Here is a 22,381-nt window from a genome sequence, read left to right as displayed (position 1 = left end):
TTTAAGCTGTTTACTACTGCTCGCGCAGGACGAGCTTCAAAAAGAAACGGAGACGTACTTTCTTTCACTGATCACTCGCATCTCTATGATCCAGGTCAGGTAAAGTGGGTGTTCGTAAGTTTGCTCATTTATTGGGATTGTGTTAAAATGCTTAAGCAAGGAATAAATGATTCAAACGAAGGCCTCATCCATTGGTGTGTGTGTGTGTGTGTGTGTGTGTGTGTGTGTGTGTGTGTGTGTGTGTGTGTGTGTGTGTGTGTGTGTATGCAGCAGCACTGACATCAGCTTTAAGCCACCAGCATCTCCAGAAACCAGCTGAACTGAGGTCATTTAGGACTTTCCATCATCATTATGAAGGTGAATGGGCACTAATGGTTATAGACATATAGATAATGGCAGCGTGAGTGTGTAACACCACCGTACAGGACATAATACTCCATTGGCAGGATTTCATCTAAACCTCTTAAATGGCTGGCAGGATTTTTGTCTCCATATAATGCCGGATAATGTTTGAATCGTGTTCGTCAGCAGCAGAGAGGAATATACTTTATTTCGCAAGAAAACCCTACTTAAGGTCGACTGATTTCAAGGTCGACAGCAAACTCACACTTCACACTCTTCCATTTGGTGATAAAGACTGCAACAAAATAGACTAAAAATGATTCAATCCAAGATTGAGACTGAAAGTTTTTTCAATCTTAAACTAACAAAATTATATTTTTGTCACACAAGAATGAGAATTTGTGTGCAAGAGGCGAGCATGAGTGCATAACTCTGCTAAGCCCACACTGTGCAAAAACCTCTTATATCCAACATATCCAGATTGGTTTGTGATGTTTTTTTCCTTGAGAACATCAAGCTGTTTTTGAGAAGATATGGCGTGAAATGTGCAAAGATAAAAAAAACAATTCAATTTAAAAAATTCCCCAAACTAGATCCTTATCATCTACTCCAAAGTCTTTGATATAACTCTGATGAATATCTGTGTGCATCCCAAGAGACAGACAGACTCACAGAACTTCCTTGGTGGTAATGATAGAAAGGCTCTTTAAATCAATTGTGTCAGTTTGATACAGCTAATGACTAGGGATGGGTACCGGTATCCGGTGTCATTATGGCACCGGTTCTGACATAAACGGTGGTAACCAGACCGAAAAGCAGCGCACATTTCGGTGCTTTTTTCCCTTGAGATGTAATACACTTTGAATTCTAGCCAATCATTTTACCTTTGCAAGCATAGTAGGCGGGCCCGGGTACGTACGTGCTTTTAGAGCAGAGCTACAGATTAAAAACGCCCAAGGCGAAGCGGTCAAAGTCTGGCTGTACTTCACAGCAAAAGATGCAAACTCAGCAGCCTGCAACAAGTGCTTTAAGCTGATACTGTGCAAAGGAGGTAACACCTCGAATCTGATGAAACACCTGGCGACGCATAAGGCTTTTTTTAAAGCCGAGAAATGCGCCGTATTTGATAGCTTGCTGCGAGACCTCACACCGGGCACATCTACTGCGGGTGTGGTGCCTGTTATCGGACCCGGAGTTAGCAACATCCCCCAAGAACCCGAAGAGGAGCGTCCTGGCCCCTAGCCCTGCCAGTGTAGCAGAAATGATGACGGATGATGATGGCAGCAGCAGCCGTTCTTCTCTGCGTGAGTAGCTTAACGTTGTTCGTGTGTAATTTACGTTGAGTAGGCTAACCAAGTTATTACATTAATGCATGTAAGGTGAACTAGCAAACACCGTCGTAGTTACATGCGGCTGTCTTCTTGTTTGATGGGAGATACTCCCTTCACCCTGGCCAAAAAGGCTAAAATGCCCAAAGAAAAAGTGGAAAACAGCTAAACATGAGAGGTTTTTGGACCAATTTTGTGTTCTCCATTCTTTAAGCACCAGTTTGAGCACCGTTTAAGCACCGGCACCGTTTCAAAAGTACCGGTTTGGTACTGGTATCGGATAAAACCTAAACGATACCCATCCCTACTAATGACTAGCATTTGTCTGCAACACAGCCTGGATTATGCTACTGCTAATGCACGCTAAATGCTTCGTATTAAAAAGTGTGTGACGGGTTAAACACCTTTTATGAAAGATTAAAGACTTTTTATGCTGCGCACGCCTCTACTTTCTCCACAAAGTAACCCACCCCTGCTTTTAGATGTTTATAATAAAACAAACATTAGCTTTGTTGGGTTGCTGTGAACTGATGCATCAGCTGCTGAGGTATCTGCACAGGAATCAGTTACTGCAGACTTGAACTCTACTTGCTGTTTTCACTGGACACCATGATCGACCAGGACAGACATTTTTACGATAATACAAACTTGCACTGAACACAGAGCCCAGCTGGAACCGACTGAGCATTTTATCTGTAATTAGAAGACTTCCTCTAATTGTAAGAAAATGCAAGACCTTCTCTTCCACCCACGTAGATACACCCAGTGTAGTCTGTAAGAAAGGGTTTATGAGGAGCAGCACAAATGAACACAAAGTTAATCCCCCATGCACTGAGGCAATGCAAGGTAGGCACGATTTTCTATTCACTGCTTCAAAATGACATTTCATCTATTAGAATTTCCAAGTCAGTCACTCATTTTGAATGTTTTTCTCTGAGCACCATCATCAGTGTCCTTAAGCACATTTGCTCACAAAAAAAAAAAATAGAATAAATAAACAGGTCTGAAGTTGAAAACGAAGCCCAGTGGTCCCACACCTAAAGGCCGTTTCCCCCTCATATCACCCTTTTGTCCCACTCAGCCGCTCATTAAAATGTTTTTGACGAAGAAAGTTTTTAACACAATGAATAGAGATAAGCGTTCAGCTTAAATGGATGCTGGCTGACTACAAAAGCAGTGTCAGTATTCGAGTAGAATCAGTGCTGACTAAAAACAGCATAGAGGTCATTTTTTTCCCACTGAAAACACAAGTTTTTTTAATATGCCAAGTATGCACACCTCTCTATTTAACAGCTTATAAAAGACTTTAATAATATCTCAAATGAAGCCACTATCTTTTTAATGACTTCACATTCAGTCACTTATTCCATCGTGAATGCCTAATATCATCATAAAATGCCCTCATAATGCATTACAAATACACTTCTTGTAACTCCAATGAGAGTTTTCTTCAAGTAGTGAATAGATCACCTTAACAAGCACTTACTTCACCAGATGGCAATTAAACGGTATAAAGTTTCACAGCTGCCCTCTAAGCCTGAAAGCACCGTTGCCAAAATAAGAAGGCTCCGCCCACAACGGCCGTGACCCTGTCAATCAGCAACTCACTCGATGCATGTGTCCGCTTTCTCTCAATGTGGATGCTTCTGTACATGATGTGCTGCAATGCTCTGATCTGTCTCTGCCTGTCACGAGCAGATGTAAAGCCAGAAAGGTCAAAAGACACAAATCGCGCAACCAGACGGCAAAACATCAACAACAAAGCCTTTCATCAAAGGACGGAAACATTAACGCACAGCAGTTTCCATCGGAATTTTGGACTGTTTCCAAAAATAAAGCACAACGAATCGCAAAGGTGCTCCGTTTGCAATGATTCAAAATTAGGGCAGGCTGAAGATAACCCAAGTTACAAAGTTATCTTGTATCAAAAAGTGACTCAAATGATTATCAAACACGTTATCTTGTTTATTTGTCCAACCCTGGAGCATTCACATCACGTAACTGTCACCGTGAGAATACACACTTGGCCCACTTTGATACACTAATCATGTCAGTAACTTCACATGACATTTAGCAGCGAGAGGGCGTGTGCTGTGTCAGGACGTACTGCGTGGAGACACAGTAGTGGTAGTGTCACACATACAATACCCCATTGTGTTTGACAGAGCGCGTGTCTGTGTGTTTTCTATACGTGTGCACGCATTCATGCAAGTTGTACAAACCCCTCTATGTCATGATAAACTGTGTGTGCAGAAAGAGCCAGCGCCCTCCCCGATCACCACCACAGCTCCCTCAATCCCTCACACCCCGAGTTCCAGCCCAGTGCTAATGTCTCCGGGTCAGGCTAATTCATTTAATCACCTGCTAATGCCATCGACAGGCCAAGCAGATTAAAAAGACCACCGAAACCGTTCAGCAAGACGGCAGAGGGAGTTACAGCTGTCGCACAAGTGACACACACCATCATTCACTGCAGAGATACGAAGATTTAACTCCCCGCAGAAAGCCTGTCAGGACTGAGAGGCAGAGGAGACAATTTCACTATTAATTACAGTAAAAAATGGGAAATTTATTACAGGATTTCTCTGAGCTTCTGTGTGAAATGGAGGATTGAGCGCTGCACAGCGCCTCTTTCAATCTATGTCAACTTTTTATGCCACTTCTGGAAAAGTACAATGAGATTATTTTGTGCAGTAAGAGCTCAATCCAATTTCATGTCCACAATGAGAAATATAGCTTCTTGGACATTTTGCATAACAGAACACTTGGTATTAAGTATGCGGTATATATTAATGGATTAATCTGGAAGGAAGTGCTAATGAGGACTGATAAGGATATATATAGTCCTGGTAAGGAGAAAGCTCTCCTTCAGTTATAAGGCTTTATATATCAGAATGAAAGTAGCCTGGTCCCTAGTGGGCCTTAAAATCAGTTACGCACAAACATGACATACACCAACTATTTATTTATTTAACAACCATTAACCCAACATTTAGAATCAGCGAGTGAAAAACCAAAAACACCATTACTGCTTAGAGGGTAAGTTAAAGCCGAGTGCTGCTAATCACATGCATTTGATTTCCTGATCATGAGCAAGTGTTGAGCAATGATCTTATTGTTACTGTCCATCAGTCCGGTAAGGCTTATAACAATTAGAAATTCGGCATTCTTCAGCGAGGCCGATTATTCACAAATGGAAAACATTCAAAGCAGTCGCTAATTTTCCCAGGAGTGGAAATCCCAGCAAATTCCTCCCAAGGTCAGATCACGCACTGCTCAGAAAACCTCTACACTACTCAGTTAGCACATTAGATATTAAAATTCATAAGAGTACAATTAGAAAAAGACTGAACAATTTTGGCCTGTTGGGAATGATTGCCAGGGGAAATATTACCAAAAAGTGAATGGATGATCAACTTCAAAGGCCATGCTCTTCACCCTCAGATGTGCCCGACATTTGAATTTTGTTGCTCTGTGTTTCAGCGTAGTGTTACTCATCCACACTAGCCTAGGACACTTCAAGCTGCACACTGCAGAAACAGCAGGGATTGGCCTATGCAGGCATGTGGTCACCCGTACAAAACCAGAACGTGCCTCACATAAAATAAAACCTATGAGATTTTTTTTTAAAAGCTGTAATAATAATAATACAAAAAAAAGCTGAATGATTTTGACAGCACTTGATTGGCTTTTGGTTTTGGAATGTTCGCTCAATCATGTTTGTTATTCAGATTAAAAGTCGATTTACTGTGCAGCCCTTGCACCAACCGTCAATCACAGTGATGATTTGGACCTGGGAACTCTGCAGAAATTGAGTTGACCATGAAAGCCTCTGTATACCAAAGTTTTCTAGACTCAAATGTGCCGCTGCGTCTCCGACAGCTAAAACTTGCCCCAAATTATGTCATGCAACAAGACAATGATCCAACACACAGCAGCAAATCTGTAACAAAAAGAAAAAGAATCAAAGCTTTGCAATGGCCCAGTAAAAAACAAAAAAAAAAAAACAACACACCTCAATCTGACTGTAATGCTGTGGCGGGACCTTGAGAAAGCTGTGCACAAACAAATGCCCCCAAATCTCAATGAACTGAAGCAACGCTAACGAAAGCTAGGGCAAAATTCCTCCACAGTGATGTGAGAGGCTGATAAAGTTATAAAGAAAACAACATGGAGCCTACTAAGGGTACACAGCAGAACAAGGGCTATCAATCTGCTCTCCATGACAAGATGGAGCATGTCAGCCCTATCATGGAGAGGGAAATTTGTGACACTATGAGGTCATGTCAGAGGTATCTACGGTATGGGGAAATGACAGAAAGGCGGTATAAACAGACCTAGATCACAACAGAAGTGCAGGCCCACTCTAAAACTGCATTAGCTGACTTGTTGTGTGATGAATTTCAAACTGCTGGCCTATTAACTTCTTGGTCTGAAGAACCATATTTTAAAAATCATACAAAGTAATTTCTGAGAATGGTAGCTTAGGCAGAAAACAGAAGATTATACTGGCTGGTACATCATCAGTTTTAGATAAATCCAAAAATAAACACAACTAACATCTTTTATTTAAATTGTGAGGCCACACAATTACAGCAAGTACACTCAGTTAAACTTAAACCGGGAAGTTGGTCCTCGCAGACTTTGGAATTCACGTGCTCTCCATCATTATGTTGTGTTTGAAAGGCTGGGAGGCTAGAAGATTCCATAAGCCTGTCACAGAGCAGTCCCTGGACTGTCTCTTTTTAATAGAATTACTTTCTACTTCTAACAGTATACTGTCACTTTTCCTAAGCAGGTAAAACTGCTAGCCTGTAACAGCAATACTTCAATAAGTAATTCATAGCTGACTGGGTCCTTCAATGTCTGATAAAGTCTGGAGAAAGTCGAGCTGTGATGTCTTGCAGCCATTAATTGCTGATTTGGACAGCGCTGGTTTGTTAGCGCTGTGCAGCTGAGACACCTGCGTGCAGCCAGGGAGGTTTATAGAGGTGCACGACACCTCGTGTTTCCGACCTCTTCAGCAGTGTTGTTTCTCTGATTGTTCTCTGCAAGTTAAGTACTGCAGTGTTATCATTAATGATGGAAAGGGATAGCCAAAAACTATTAAATGAAAAAGGTGGCATCATCTGATAATTATAAGACAGTGACACCAGCTTTTTAACTCATCTGACAGCATTTTAAAGAGATTTAAGCTTTACCCCAGAGGCCTCATTATCACACACTGCCAATTATTCTGAGCCCTTACCTAGTGTTGAAGAAACACGGCGCAAACGTCTAATGACACAGCACACGGCAATTAAAACAGGAAGCCGTTAGTTTTGACTGTAACACCAAGATTCGACACCTGACCTTTCTGACAAAACACATTCATTAACCGAAACACGACCCCTGGATGTGTCAAACTAGTCTATGTGGTCAAACTGACAAAAGGCAGGTCTGCATTTTGACAGAGCCAGGAACACACGCACACAATCACACCTTCAGTGCAGTGTCAGGCACTGTATCGTACTGCAGTTGTTCAATTAACCGTGCAAGTACGAATATGATACGTCTATAATGTGCTGTCGTTCTACTTCCCCACAGATGTAGAAATAAAGACCAAGGCTTTTTGGAAATTTTGTTTTTATGGGCTCTGATGCAACGAACCGATCTGTCCGTGTTTTATGTTGTGTTATGTTCTGGGCGCCAGTCTCCACTCGCTCAGTAGCAACAGCAGCAGTTTCCTTTTTTCGCTGAAAACAGAGTAAAGAGGAAACCTTGTTACTCAGCAGCAGAAGAGAGAGCAGAGGAGCAGCAGCTGCTGCTGTACGTAAACAGATAAACAGAAAACCGAACAGGCACTGGTGAGATGCACACACGCGCTCAAACACACGCACGCACACGTGTGGTTGAAGACGCTGATGTTAATGGATATTTGAAGTCAAATACTGAAAACAGGTAGTCTCTCGGTTATAGTGGTGAGCTGCAACACCACAAAGAGACAACTAAAAGCTGAGACAGCTTTGATAAAGTTTTATCTGAGAAATGCATGAATACAAAAACACACAAAAGACATTTTGTATAAGTAGACCTGGGTAATTTCATATTTTTCAACATAAATGTGAATAATTTACTAAAATGTCTCTTGTTTGATGCCCTAATTGGATGAATATTAAAGTCTTTCAGTACAAAACATCAAAAACCCTTAATTTTAATAGTGTTGTTTACTTTTTTTTAAAACTGCCGTCAGCAGTTTGATGAGATGCCATTTATATTACATTAAACTAGCAGCTGGTTGCTTAGCCTATCACAGACTCCAAAACAGGTAGTCTAGGTTTGTCTAAAACAGGGGTGGGGGAACTCCAGACCTCAAGGGCCAGCGTCCTGCAGGTTTTAGATGTGTCCTTGATCCAACACAGCTGATTTATAAGGCTAAATTACATCCTCAACATGTCTCGAAGTTCTCCAGAGGCCTGATAATGAATTCATCTTTTGATTCAGGTGTGTTGCCACAGGGTGAGATCTAAAACCTGCAGGACACCGGCCATCGAGGCCTGGAGGGAACAACTTCAACAGAGTACTCTTCAAAATATTCAAGAAAAAACATTCCTGTTGAAGGTGGAAAGTAGAAACTTGTTTCAATGGATGTGGCACAAACACACAATCAACCACCAGGATATGATGGCACGCGAGGAGGAGATAACCAGCAGCCGGTGATGAGGGGCCCAACAGTAAACAAATGAGTCAACGGAGCATCGCTGGAGCTCTCACGTCCTGCACTCCATATGATAGAAAGAGCGGTGCCGATGTAGTTAAATGGTACGACTACCTGATTGTGTTAAAAGAAGTAGCGAATAATACTATTGTTAGCTTCTTCTTTTTTTTTTTTTTTAAATACCTAAGGCTGGAGAGGATTTGACATCAAAAGCAATAGACAGCAAATCAACAACATGCCTTACCACCTAAATGCCTGTGTAGTTTCAGATCTGCACCACTAGGTGACTGGATCCTAGTGGCGACTTTAGAGACCTACCAGATATATTTTCATTTATGTGACAATATTGTGCATCCTCCTGATAAGTTACAAGTTATTTTAGTGACTGTTAAACTGAAATGTTAAGCAGTTCTATTATACTTTTACTTAAAACTTCCAAGGCTATTTTTGCACTTACATATGACTTATACTGTTTAACTACTATTCACTTTAATGCAGCTGCTGGTGGCGCCTCGTGGCAATAGATTAACACTTTGAATTAAGCATTCTGTCATCAGTGACAGTAGCTCATTGGGAAAGACAGATAGAAAATGCCCTTCACTTCCATCACACAATTCATCCTAAAAATCATTACAGTAAATTTCCTTGAAATATCCCATCATAGAATTTTGAGGGTATTTTTCGCTCCATCTCTCCTACAAGCACCTCTAAAGCCCATTAATTCACACACCATGCTTGGCTACAAGAACATTTTTTTATTTACATATCATCTAAAACTGGTGATGTAAACTACGAACTATCAAAGTAAGCAAACAAGTCTGCTAATCCCATCAGACATGCTTGCAAACATTCTAATGGTCGGTCTTTTAGATAATTTAACTAAAGTCAATTGTATTCATGTAGTGTCAAATCACAACAGCCATCGCTTCAACCCTACAGTAATATTACAATCAGACGAACCCCTATGAGCAAGCATTTGACGAGAGTGGGAAGAAAAAACTCCCTTTTAACAGGAAGAAACATCTGCCAAAACCAGGCTCTTGGAGAGAGGACTAGAGACACACTTAAAAAGCTTAAAAACTAACATTCAATACAAAATCTAAATATGGAAAACAAATTGTAGAGAGGTGAAGAAGACAAAGCTCAAATGTTTATTTATTTTAGTTTCTGTGGGACTGCTCTGACTGGTTTCCCATGTGATACCTCTCCATCCTTTTTCTTTTTCTCTTCCTTTCTTGCCAATTGTGTCTTCCTTCATCCCTCTCTCCCTCAGCGCCCTCTAAAAGGACGATTTTATTCTGTCTGGATTACTTGTCCTAGTTGGCGCTGGGCGTGCTGCTGGGGAGAGAATTTATTTCCTCTGGTGAAGCCTTGATTTAAAGCACTCAGGTCAACTTGATTCTGGGTCATTGTCTCCCTTGCCGTAATGAACCAGGGCAGAGGTAGAAAGCCCGCTGCATATCGACAAAAGCAAGGAGTTGATGTGCCACAGGATACCTCAACTGACCGTCTGCACCCAGAAGTAGATTAAAACCTCTCTCGTGCCTGTGGTTTTAATGCTCAAAAGCAATTCGATTACCCACTTCAAAAAAAAATGTGACGCAATAAGCTCAAGTCAACTCATAAGCACACCAGTTACATTAGCTTACGTCAACATAAGCTGTTTACTTTATGTTTGTAAGTACCGAGCCAGCAATCTTGCAGTAAATCTGTGTTTCTCTGGCAGAGCTGATCCTGCAGGGACCTACTGACCAACATATTTATGGCTGCATCAAAACACTGCTGGCCCTACAGTCGTGCAGGGTATAAGTCCTGTTAATTTAATTCATGGTCCTGCCTGAAAAAACTAGCTCAACACTGCATCAACAGTCCCACGGTTATAGCATCTTCAATTCTGCATTTCAGCAGCTGGGACGTGCCTCACATCACTTCGCATCATTTTCAAGGAGAACAATAAATAATTTTGCTTTTGCATTTTAAAATGTAATGTACGGACAGTGTACAGTCTCAGTGCAACAGAGTTCCAACCCCTTGTAGCATGTAGATTTGATAGATTTTTAGAACATTATACATATTTAAAAACTAAATAATTGTTTCCTTAAACTTCTTTTACATTGGTTGCTTCTTTGTAGTCTAATGGTTTTTTTCTTGGTTTGAGTGAAGGGAGAAGACGCTCTTTATTCATCCCAACATTTAAAGAAGTTTAAAAAGGACAAGACACGTTACACTCCATACTGCCTGTGAAGGTTTGACAGCCTTCTCTAAGGAAGCACGCAGATGTCACCAGTCATTGTTCAGACAGGCATCCAAATAGTGCACCTAAACTTCAAAAAGCAACAACTTAAATGTACAACAAAATCTGCATGGGCATGAAGTCTCTCGAAACTTCAGCCAGGCTGAGTTGTACCATTCGTTTTCTTTCCTTTTTGTGATGTGAATAAAAAGTGGAAGGAAAGAAGAGCTAGAAAAACACTTTGTTTGCTCTTCACGGGTTTCTTGTGGTTGGTATCGAGAATGAGTTTTCTCACTTCTAACTCATTTGTTTTCCTCTCTAAATTGTGTATTTACCCAAAATAGAAGATGGGCAATGATATAAATAAACAGGTAAACTAAAAGCAGGTGTACTACGAACACATGGAAAGAATAACCAACGCAAAGTTATGTTGAAGTTGTGCAAAAATGCTGACGTGTTTAACCAATGAGCCAAATTGCACAATGTGCGATGTGTTGTTTGTTTTTTAGTCATAAATCCAGCCCTTCTTGTTTACTTCACAATATAAAGCAAGCTTGATACATGTTGGGGAAAGATGGAGTCAAACCTTTTGTTCATTTGAAGTATTCATACATACAAAAAAAAAAAAAAAGAGTTTAGTTTATGCACAATCTTCTGCCGTGCACAGCAGCTATACTGGTTTACATTTGAGGTTGGACTGCCACTCAGAGACATGCTTCCAGGATCTGTCCGTCTTCCCGACTTCTGATCACTTCACTGGGAAACACATACAATCTGACTAAAGTGGATCTGACTATTCTAGGTGTCCAGTGTGTCAGCATAGCACATATTTAGCAAGAAGACCATTTTTAAAACTTTTTGAAGGAGGGACGCCACAAAATTCCTCCATGCAGGAGAAATCCCACATTTCCAAAAGCCATCTTTGCCCACTTTAATCTGGTAGTATGTGCTTTAGTTTGTTATCTGCTTTACTTAGAGGCAGGGGTTCATCAGAACACAAGGTTGAAGGTTGGGGGTATATTAAGATTAGCAGCAATCTTCCTCCATGGCTTTAATGAGGACAAAAGCAGTGACGGTTCCAGTCATAGGATAGAGAAGGGCAGATTTTATGTACACAGACAAACTTCTGTTCACCTTGGACTGATATCATTTTCACTTCTCTTCTTAAAGCATTTGGTCTATGAAATTAGTACTAAAAAAAAGCTAATTTGTTTGACTTACCATAAAGCACAGAACTATTTAAAACACAGGGAAAAAAACTCCACATTCAAGAGGCTGCATACAAAAACAGTTTGATATATTTTTGGCTTGAAAATACCATTAATCAATTATCAAAAATCATCCTGAGTCTTCTGCTAATCAACACAAATTGAAGACACTAATCAATAAATGGAGCGAGCCTTTCATGTCTAAATGCATTTCCTTCCTCATAAAATATTTGTAAAGCCAGTTTTGAAAATTGTCCTGTACTCATTACATCCAAAGTGCACAAGCTTGGGGTCTTTTACTGGGTCGGCCATTGAAGGTCCATTTGCATCAGCAGTCAATTAGCGCAATAGCATGAATTTCCATTGCCTCATTCACAAGAGACAAACAGAGAACATAAATGTCAGGAGGGCTACGAGTGGTCCAAAACTTCACAGGATGCGATTTCACTTTGTCATTATTGTCAGACGAGACATATGGCAAAAATATCTTAATATATTTAACACAGCTGTCATTTCTATATACACTGGGGGACCTACAGCAGGTGTGAACTATCGGTTTTTGCAGCTAATTTAACAGATTTTTTGCAAGTTCCCTGCGTATAAGAGGCTTAAGTCCTCTGATCTAGTGTGAGTCATCTGTATTCCTGTCTTATAGTCCATTAAGCAAACTTTGAAGGAGTATAACTCACCTCCTCTCACCGGCGGGCACTTTGCAGTAAAGATTCATGTCCCTGCCACGTCCAAAAAAACACTTTAATTATTCTCCTTACTCTGCTTTGTTGTTATGTGCATCTGTAGGCTGCATTTGCTTGTCATCTTCGTTAATGCGTGACGGCCCTTTTCATTCTTTGAGACGCTCCTTTAGTACAAATGTACAGCTTTTATTTCACCTGCCCACACGAGCCCATTGCTTTCTGTTACATCAGTATAAAAGCATGCAGGTTTAGAGCTTTAAAAAAAAAAAAAAAAAAAAAGAGCGCAAGAGACCCACAGCATACACCTTTTTAACTTTCCTTTAGAAAACATCACACTGCTCCTCTTTCCCTCAAGTTCTGAGTTGGGCGTGTATCTGAAACGGGTGCTTTCTGTAGGACCACATTTTTCTAGTGTGGGGGCGTCTCACAAAAGGCCTGACGCCAAAGCAAAGGAAAGCTTGACCTGCACACAACAGCAGCTCATGTTTAGCGCCCGCTGTCCGCTCCGGATCCTGGGTGGAGTTACTCGTCAATCCGCTGCACACTAACACGAGCAATTTGTGTTTATTTTAGAAGCATCTTTTTGTTTATTTATATAAGGGTTTGACCACGACACGCCCTGGCCTCAAGGGTCTATAACCCACCCTGCTGCAGTCAGTGTGCTCTATCTCCAGGCAGATTCAGGAAATATCTTCTGCTCTTTAGGTTTTTGTCCCTGCTAGATTTTCCCTCCTATTCTTTCTTTCCTCTCTGCCTTACATTCGATTCATTTCACTGCTTAATAACGGTTTGAGTCCCCGGCTAAAACCCAGCCAGAGTAAACAAGGGTTAGAGTCAGCCAGCCTGCAGTAAGTGTCACTTCTAATCCACTACTAAACCAAGATGAGTACGCAGTGAGCCTGCACCGTGCCAGTAACCGCGGGCAGAGCGAGAGTCAGAGATTACGTGCTGATTTCTCATTTTACTTTTCTACAAAGCAAATATTCGTCTGTATTTGTTAGATTCAGAAAAGCAGAAAAAGAGAAGAGCGCCACAATCTGTTCTTCCTGCTGGGCAATTTGATGCTCCTCCGTGAGTGAAAGGTGAATGAGCATATGCGTCATTTGGGGGTTTCTTAAAGGATAATTCCACTTTATTTCCACCCGGTGTACTTCCTGTTCATGTGGATGTTTCAGCCTAATGGTTCACGCCAACTTTGCCCCCCTACTCTGGAGATTTGCAGAAATGTGAAGGCAAATAGCACATCTGACCAGCAAAATGTAACATTGATAACAATATTATTATTTATGGCAATAACAATATGGCTTTTGATAAATAGAAAAATACCAACATATGAATATTAAATGTGTTTCTTAGAGATAGGGGCTAAGGTTGTATTTGGTGAGAGAACCTCTGCAGTGTCTGCTCTGTAGTAATCGTGGTAAAGAGAAACTTGAGCACACAAGGGAGGCTTCCAATGTACTGGGCAGTTCACTCCCACAGTGATCATCTCGATGAGCTGTTAATCATGGCCAGATGAATACGCAAATACAAGCAGAAGAAGTACACTTCCCTCGACCGGTGTCTGGGCTCATCGTTAGAGACAGGGTGAGGAGTTTGGTCATTCAGGAGAGCAGAGCTAGTCCTAAATGCTGAAAGGAGCCACTGAGTGGGTTCAGGCATTTCAAGAACATGTCCCCTGGATGCCTCCTAGGTGAAGTGTTTCCCACAATTACTACCAAGAGGAGACCCCAAGGTAGATCCAGGACACGCTAGAGAGATTAAATCTCTCTGTCGGCTGGCTTGGAAACACCTTGGTATTCCCCAAAAGACCCAGAGGATGTGGCTGGAGGAGAGGAAGGCCTGAGCATCTCTGCTTAGATCACTGCCCCAAATACCAACCAACCAACCAATACTGAGGGTTGGTATATACTTCAGTTGCTTATATTCATAGCACATGACGAAAGGAAAGATAGAAATTGTTATTACATTATGATAAATAAGAAAGGTAAAAACCTTTATGAAAGAGTAAATGATACCACAGACTGGAACAAAAGCAAATAAGTAGGAAGGCAGATCATCAGAAGCAATTCAGCTGAACAACCAGACACGGAGTTTTTTTTTTTTTTTTAGAAAAAATAATTATAACACTAGCAGTCTAAATTTGTCACGTTAATGTTAGAAAATGTTGTGTTTTCTTAATCACGCTCACTTGTCTGTATGGAATTATTGCAATTGGTTTTTACTTGTGTTGTATTTGTTTTAATCTCAATGAAACTTGCCCCACATAATTATGGAATAAGCATGCCACTCTTTGCATTAAAGTAGATGAGAATGAACGAAGAATTGTAATAAAATCACCGTTTGCAACATCAAAAAAATCATTTTAAAAGAAACACAAATCAAAGACACTTTGAGACAACTTCAAGATAAGGCAGGAAAACATAAAAACATCCTTAGAGGAGGTACCGTATTTCCCGGACTACAAAGCGCACCTGAATATTAGCCGCACAAGCTAAAATCAGGGGAAAATCCTGTTTTGCACATACATTAGCCGCACCTGACCAAAAGCCGCAGGTGTTTCAATGTTGACTTATCATATGTAAGAGAATATGCACAAAGGGAATTGTCAGGAAAGAGATGGCTGTTTGGAGACACACCCCTTTTATTAATATTTTGAAAATCAAGTTATGGGTACATATTTGCACATGTGCTGTGCTTCATAAATGAGTAACAAATGTAGTACATAACAGTAACCTACAGCACACCAGAAAAATAGATTCAGACTACCTTTTAGGCTCAGGTGCAGTGACACATCTTTAACAAGAAGAAAAGTCAGTCATTCACCACCATCTTCCTGCGCACTAAAACCACCAAAGTCCTCTTCTCCAGTGTCGGATACGAACAGGCTCAGGATGGCTTCGTCATCCACTCTCAGCTTCTTTCCTTCGTTGTCACTTTCAAAACCAAAGCTAATCCTCATTGTCATTGTCAGTGTCGGAGTCGAACACCCTCTGAAGGGCCGTGGCGGTGTCCTCCTCTCCATCATGCAGCAGTCCAGCCCTTCGAAATCCGTTGGTGATCGTGGATGTTTGCACACTTTTCCACGCTGTCAGAATCCACCGGTAGAGTTGAGCACAACTTGCTTTTCGCAAGTTTATCGCCGCTCGTCATCCACGCCTCCCGCTGAACGCATAGCGCTACTTTGAAGTTTGTTTTTCGCGCTACTTGTACGGCACTATGTTGCCTGGCGGATGGACATGTGACCAACACACCACTCTTGAACCCCGATCCTTCCGCCAGGCAACGTAGTGCCGTACAACAGCGGAACAAACAAAACAAATCGTCTTACGATATCACAAAAATCATGGAAAATCCATAGAAAAGCCGCACCTGACTAAAAGCCGCAGGGTTCAAAGCTTGTGCAAAAAGTAGCGGCTTATAGCCCGACAATTACGGTAATTAGATAGCTGGAGGACTACAGCCCTGCAGCGACTGTGAACCACAGCAGAAGAGAAATGACCACATCCCTGTAACTGTGGTACCGCTCTACTCCCTGTCCTTTCTGTAGATTAATGCTGGAAGTGTTGTGCATCAGCAAGGACATGTAGATCATCATCATGTCTAGACACTGATGCACTTTTAAAACATTTGGTCTCTTGTGAGGTTTACTAAAAGGAAGCTTTCAGATAAACTTGTGCTCACTCATCAATTTTTAAAGAGATACAGATGCAAACATTTTGAAGAGATCCTACAGTTAAGGAATCAAAGCTACAGAGAATCAGTTAGCACTATTTTTAAGCTCACAGAACACCAACAGGCAAAATATATATGTGTGTGTGTGTGATTTGAGCAAAGTTGCTCATAAAAATAAAGGAAAAAGAAAAAGGGGACAAACTTGGAGATGCATCTACGGTCATGCAAGCTCAATGCAGAAGAAACCACGCAAGAGTTCAAACCACAACTCACTCACACACACACACAATTACTGTGCAACTGCAGCCTTGGCACGACCAGGCACGACCAAGCACCAGAGCATGCGGTCAATTTTAGACCAATGGGTGCAGGGCACAGACAGAGAAGCAAGACAGAGCAAAGCAGACATTAAAGGGACCATCTCCAACAATGCAGGGAGAATTCATAAAAACAAGCCATCAAAAAGCAGGGATGCACACACACACACACACACAGACCCAAGGATGGTTTCAACAACACTTTCAATGTTGGCTGAATTTTCCCTTTGAAGTGCAACAGCTGTGGTCGTCTAATCTAAGAGCCATTTTGCTCATCAGGAGAGCAGAATAAAAGCACGACACTCTGTGAACAGCGACTATTTTGCAGCCTTCACCTGAGAGCCCTTTTACTACTGCCTGGTATCTGTAGGTTATAGATACAATACCATCAATACAGCACAAAACAATCCAAGAATTTCATGTGTATACAAAGAGGCATATGTTGAACTCAAAGAAAACCAGAGAGGCTCAGTGTGCTTCACACAACAATGTGAGGAAAAAACCTTTACAATCCCCCCTCAGTCAAATGCCTTCCTGAGCACAGTGCAAGCCTCAAACTCTATGAGCTCACTTCCTGTTCACTAGCTTGCTTGACTGACTACTCTGGCAGGTCTGTCTCTGCAGAAAAAAAGCACATAGAGAAATAGGCTGAAAGGTGTATATTTATAGCAGGGGGTTATAAAAAAAAAAAAAAAAAAAGCCAAAACCCTAAATCCTTACAGACACTCTATAAGCATGAAAACCTATAAAGATGTGTTGTTTTTGCTTTAACGGCAACAGCAGAAAAGTCAAAATAGAACCTTTAGCTCTGCTATAAGAACATCAATGACGAGTGTTAAGGGCATCTACCTCTTCAAAGTCATGCAGGTCCCCCTCCATGATATTCAGAAAATACAGCAGGGGAGCGAGACCAACAAGTGTAGGAGATGAGGCCCTGTGGTTAGTGTGTGACAGAGGGAGGGTCAGGGGATACAATGTAGCCTGGGCAGAGACGTAGAGCTGCTAGTCAGAGCTAACCAGCCATGAGAAGCTGTCAGACTCGCTGTGAGGGGACTCTGGTTGAGCTTTGACAGTCACTAGAAACACAATTATGGCCTTTTCAAAAGCTCACTATGCGGGAGCAGCACTGTCCCGAAAGCCATTTTGCCGGCCTTTGGACTTTCAGTAGTGGATATTTGAAGCTTCGTGCAAGTGCCGGGGACTCAAAATCACCTTACACAACAAAACAAGTTAACGACCATGGCTGCAGACGTACAATGTTAACTGAGAGAGAAACTTAGACACCAAAGAATGTGTCATACTTTCTCTTCCATTCAGCTGTGCACTCTGTCAGAGGTAAAAGCTCGCTGTTCGCTCACTTGCTGGAAAGAGCAGAGTCAGAGGGAGAGCTGTACCTGCGCCGGGAGAGCAAGACCTCGTTGAGAAAAGAAAAAAAAAAAAAGGTAATGTCAGTACAAAGGAGTACATGTTTCTTTGAAGCTTTTTCTGAGAGAGAGAGCGAGAGAAGAAGAAAAAAAAGTTGCTAAATGCAGCGAGAAGGTGGCGGTACAACTGCCATTTGAGTTCTCAGTAAAGATGGAAAAGTGGTGTATAAATACAAATCCATTTACACCGCTGTCCCCATGCTGGGACATTAAGCGGTGTGCAACTGTCTTATTGATCAGCAGCTTAGAGGCACATCGCAGCTCTCTGCACCTGAACTGTCGACTTTATCGTTTCCAAAATGAAAAAGCAGGTTCAATTCAGGTGGCATCTTTAAAAAAAAAAAAAATCACATTGGAGTTGCTGGTTTTTAAGTGGACAGTGACCATTTGCAGATTAAATGCTCTGCAGCTAAACCTCCACCCACCGAGCAGACTGATTAGGGCTGCGTGGTGCTAAAGAAGCTAACGCACATCTCTGCAAAGCACTGATGTTTGTGGTTTTATCCTCTCAGTGAGGGGTCGCATGGGGGGCTGGGGGGGTTAAGATATCCTAGCATCAGTCAGCAGGGGATCCGCCATTACTCCCACTGATCACTTAAGTATTTACTCAGCTGAAGCCCACCACTTCACAGACGGTCCAGAGGAGAGTATAAATTAGATGAATACATGCAGAAACGCCACACAAGTGAAAATGTGTGATGATGAAAGACAGATGAAGGATTATTAAATCATACTGAACACAATTAGCAATCATGCAGTTTTTTTAAAGCCAACCTGTTTGAATGATTGCCTGTTTTCTTAGATTGGAAAATAAGAATCTGAATTCTGGCCTGTTGGTTGGACGAAACCAAACATTTTACTACATTATGTCAGAATTTGGAAAATTGTGACGGGCATTTTTTATTCTTGCATGATCAATCAAAATAGGTCATGTGTAAGCTCAAAGCAGATAATAAACCGAGGTCTCACTATGAACGCGGGACCTTCTGCTTCACATCTTACTCTGCTCTTCTGACCAGTGAGCATAGTGTTTGCATTGGTATATTTTGGCTTGTTGGATTTTCCCTGCCTTACAAGAAACCATAGCAAAGTTTACAAAATCACCTACAGATTTAGAGCAGAGCAAACAAATTAGAGGTCTGAAAGTGCACTTAAAGCAAATTTACCTGACCAGCATTCCTTCCCTGGTGATTTATACCCAACCGCAAAATAAAAGCATTCACACTCAAGCCCACTTTCAAGTCAACCTGAAGACAGCAACAAAAATCAACAAATCTACACCTTAGGAGACGGCTGTGGACTTTGAGGACCTCTAAGTAGGCTTGATAGCTGCCCTGCGATTTGCCTGTCTTAGTATTAAGACCACAGATTAGCAGTCAGTGCCTGCTCCTAGCTGTAATCAGAGCGCTGATCTACTATAATCGCTTATCCATAGTAAGAAAGCGCACTGGTTTGGGGTGCAGCTCAGATAAGACCTGTTTAGCAGCAAGCAGCTGAGAAACAGATTTCCAATTTATACAAAGAAACACAAGTTTTATTTCACGCTTCTGCTGACCCGCTTTGATGCCCCGTTTCACTGCAGGCCCTATTTAAGTATCAAGCGAGGCCAGTGTTTCAGCATCCCTCCAGGGCTGTTTCTGTTTCAATATTTTATGAGCAACAGTCAAATCACCGTGTTGGAATAATTAAACATCAGTTAGGGCACAAAGCTGCAGAGAATATATGGAGGCAGCTCTTCAGTGAGGAGGGAGTAGTGAAGCATAGCAATGGGGCTCCTTAGAGATCAGAGACGACTCACTCAGACACTCACAGGAATATAATTTTGCCATTACTCTGTATAACTGCTGTTGGTAATGTGGACGAGTGCCATGTTAATGTGCCTGTGTGGGTTTGTGTGTGAGCTAAACAATAACGGCAGGCAGACGTCACAATATTACGCTTGAATGTGGCATCTGTTACCGCGCATAACTTCACAGAGAGAAATTCATTATCAGCACAGTTTCGATTTCGATCTAATCCAACATAGAGGCAGTTTGCAGTTACAGTACATTTACAAGGCTTCAACATTTTCTGGGGATTTCACTGTATTTTCCAGTTTATTTTATCCCTAATAGTTGTCAGTTGCTTGTTTTTCACAGCTAAAGTTGAACTTTTACACTAAAATCAGTTCACAGCCACATCTTACATGTTTCAAAGATATAGACTTTACATCTTAGCGCTTCGCTTAAAGTTCAACCAGTTTAACCTTTGACCTTGTTAATGTGTGATCTATTAATCAGCAGCTGATGGGATGACAGTCGCTGTTACCTGAAATAACAACAGCTGGGGGTTGAATTTATCTGTTCGATTGATTATCGGCATTATTACTCAAAACAGTGTGGCCAAATTTGCATTAAAGGCACAGCTTGCCCCCAATTTAGAAGTGATAAACTTTTGGAGTCGCCTCATATATTCACAAATACAAACTTTTTTCTTCATGAAAATTTTGCAAACTAATCTGGATCCAGATATCCTTTCGAATCCAGCAACAAAACTTTGCAGAGGAATGCCGTCTAACTGCTCTTTATTTCTGATCCCTCCTGGGGCCTCCCTGCTACCTGTCACACAAGGGTTGCACCCTCAAGTTTATTATATTTCTATCTGCATCGCAGAGTGAGCTCAGCTGGTACAGTTGACCTCTGGTAGTCAGTGGTTATCTAGTTAAGCACCAACTTGCACAGTATATTTAGCAGCAGCACAATCCGGACTCCTGTTTGTGATGCACACCTGCAGGAGTCCAAGATTTGGGTGTTGATGTTTCGCGTGTACAGACACGCTTCGTCGCTCTTGTGTTGTCGCATGCATGTACAGCAGACATGCACGCAGTACAGCAGAGTGAACCGTCACTCCCCAACATAAGCCAACAGCCAGTGCAGATGCTGAGAGGAACAGCAGGCGGAAAGCGTTCAGGATGTCTCCACACATCAAAGATTTAAAGGTAACACAGCCAGGCAAGAAGCCCACCTGTCTTAGCAACGGGTACACCTGGCACAAAACGAGATGAATGCTGCTGATGATGTTTGGTGCACATCTCTGGAAGCAGCACATTAGGACACTACTGATGTCATCACAGCACTGGGAGGGTCAAACAGATGTTTAATGTGGCCTGATGTGCATTGTAGCCAGCACAGAACGGGTTGTGGTCATGAAATAAAAATAGCAGCCATTTTCAAACGTTTTAGTCACTTATGTTAGAAAAAAAAAAGCCAACATATTTGCCAGTTAAAGCTGCTTACATGAGAATTTCAAGCTCTTTTCTGTCTGAGGTCATTGTGAAGTGAATCTCTTTAGACTGTTGGACTGTTGGATGAATTTAGGGATTTGGGGGTGTGGGCGGGTGTATTATGACATGATAAAGGCAGTATTTAGGGGAGTATAAGCTAATGCTTAAACCCTGGTTGAATATATTTGACCAAATCCTTTAATGGATAAAGTGATTATCAAACAAATCAGCAATGAAAAGTACTGTTAGTGATTTTAATGGCTGATTTTGGCATTTGCTGGTTATTCTGCAGGATTTTGCACTGGTGATGGACAAAAAGGGGCAGTTTGCACATTTAATATAACATTTAGGGTCATTTTTAAGTACATCTTTATTATACTCATACATATAAGGGTTACATATTAGACTAATCATTTCAAATCACATAAAGGGGAGGAATAAGTGAGCATGCTACAGTAACAATAAAGCGGAAACTGTATGAGTGCACATACGAAAATGTCCTATATAAAAGTTAAGACGAAGACTCTGCTCGTCGGCACGTAAAGCCTGAACATCGGTCCTTTCAGCCTGGATTGTGGGAGTCTCAAACTCACAAAGTAAATGCAAAATAAACATCTGCAGCTTCGCCCGCTGCAAACAGTCCCGGTGTCCCAGCAGCAGGCAGCCAGCACTCCCGGACTAAAGGAGGGGGAAGACCCATGTGTGTCACCGCAGCGCTGTTATACCAACATCCATGAGGAGATGTTAAAGCCGCTCAACCCGTGTTGTTGTGTTTACTGGCGCCAGCAGCGGAAACGACGCTTTTCACCGGTTTAATTACAGCTCAGTAAGGCGTCTGGTGACCCGCTAAAGGCGGTAAAGTGCGCTAGCTCGGAGTGCTCCAACAGTAGCCGGACATGCCTCTCCTCCTGCCTGTCTACTGCCCCCTTTTCCTCCACGGGGGAAAAAAAATTCCCTTCTTCCATCTTCTGGTTTAGTCTCAAGCGGTCCACGGCAAACACACCCGAAATTAGAAAGAGAGCTGGCAACATGTGTGGATGTTTGCACTCACCTCAGTCCGGGGTGTTCACACTGAGCAGAGGGTCCACTGTGGTATCCAGGAGGTTTAAAGTTGTCCCGTTAGTAAAGAGACAGCAGCTGGTGTGAGGAGCTCAGAGTGTGTGTGTCTCTGTTTGTGTGTGTGTGAGTCTGCAGAGTCCC

The 22,381-nt window shown here is 41.8% G+C and overlaps 1 protein-coding gene across 3 annotated transcripts in view; it reads right to left on the bottom strand.

Annotated features, from left to right (window-relative positions):
* Window positions 1-22,381, bottom strand: part of ppp1r16b (protein phosphatase 1, regulatory subunit 16B) — a 94,076-nt gene extending 71,695 nt beyond the window's left edge. For 2 of the 3 annotated variants that reach the window (XM_085275136.1, XM_085275139.1), the window contains exon 1: window positions 22,233-22,381. The gene's annotated coding sequence lies outside the window, so the exon portion shown is untranslated. Of the gene's footprint in view, window positions 1-19,085; window positions 19,194-22,232 lie in introns of those variants that run through there. The other variant, XM_085275138.1, reaches the window with a different exon arrangement.

The sequence above is a fragment of the Mchenga conophoros genome, linkage group LG5 (assembly GCF_057382185.1).
Source record: "Mchenga conophoros isolate Kocher_MC1m ecotype Shallow Benthic linkage group LG5, M_conophoros_male_GT1.1, whole genome shotgun sequence".
NCBI lineage: Eukaryota > Metazoa > Chordata > Actinopteri > Cichliformes > Cichlidae > Mchenga > Mchenga conophoros.
The sequence above is the reverse complement of the archived record's forward strand: the minus strand, read 5'-3'. Positions and strand labels throughout refer to the sequence as shown.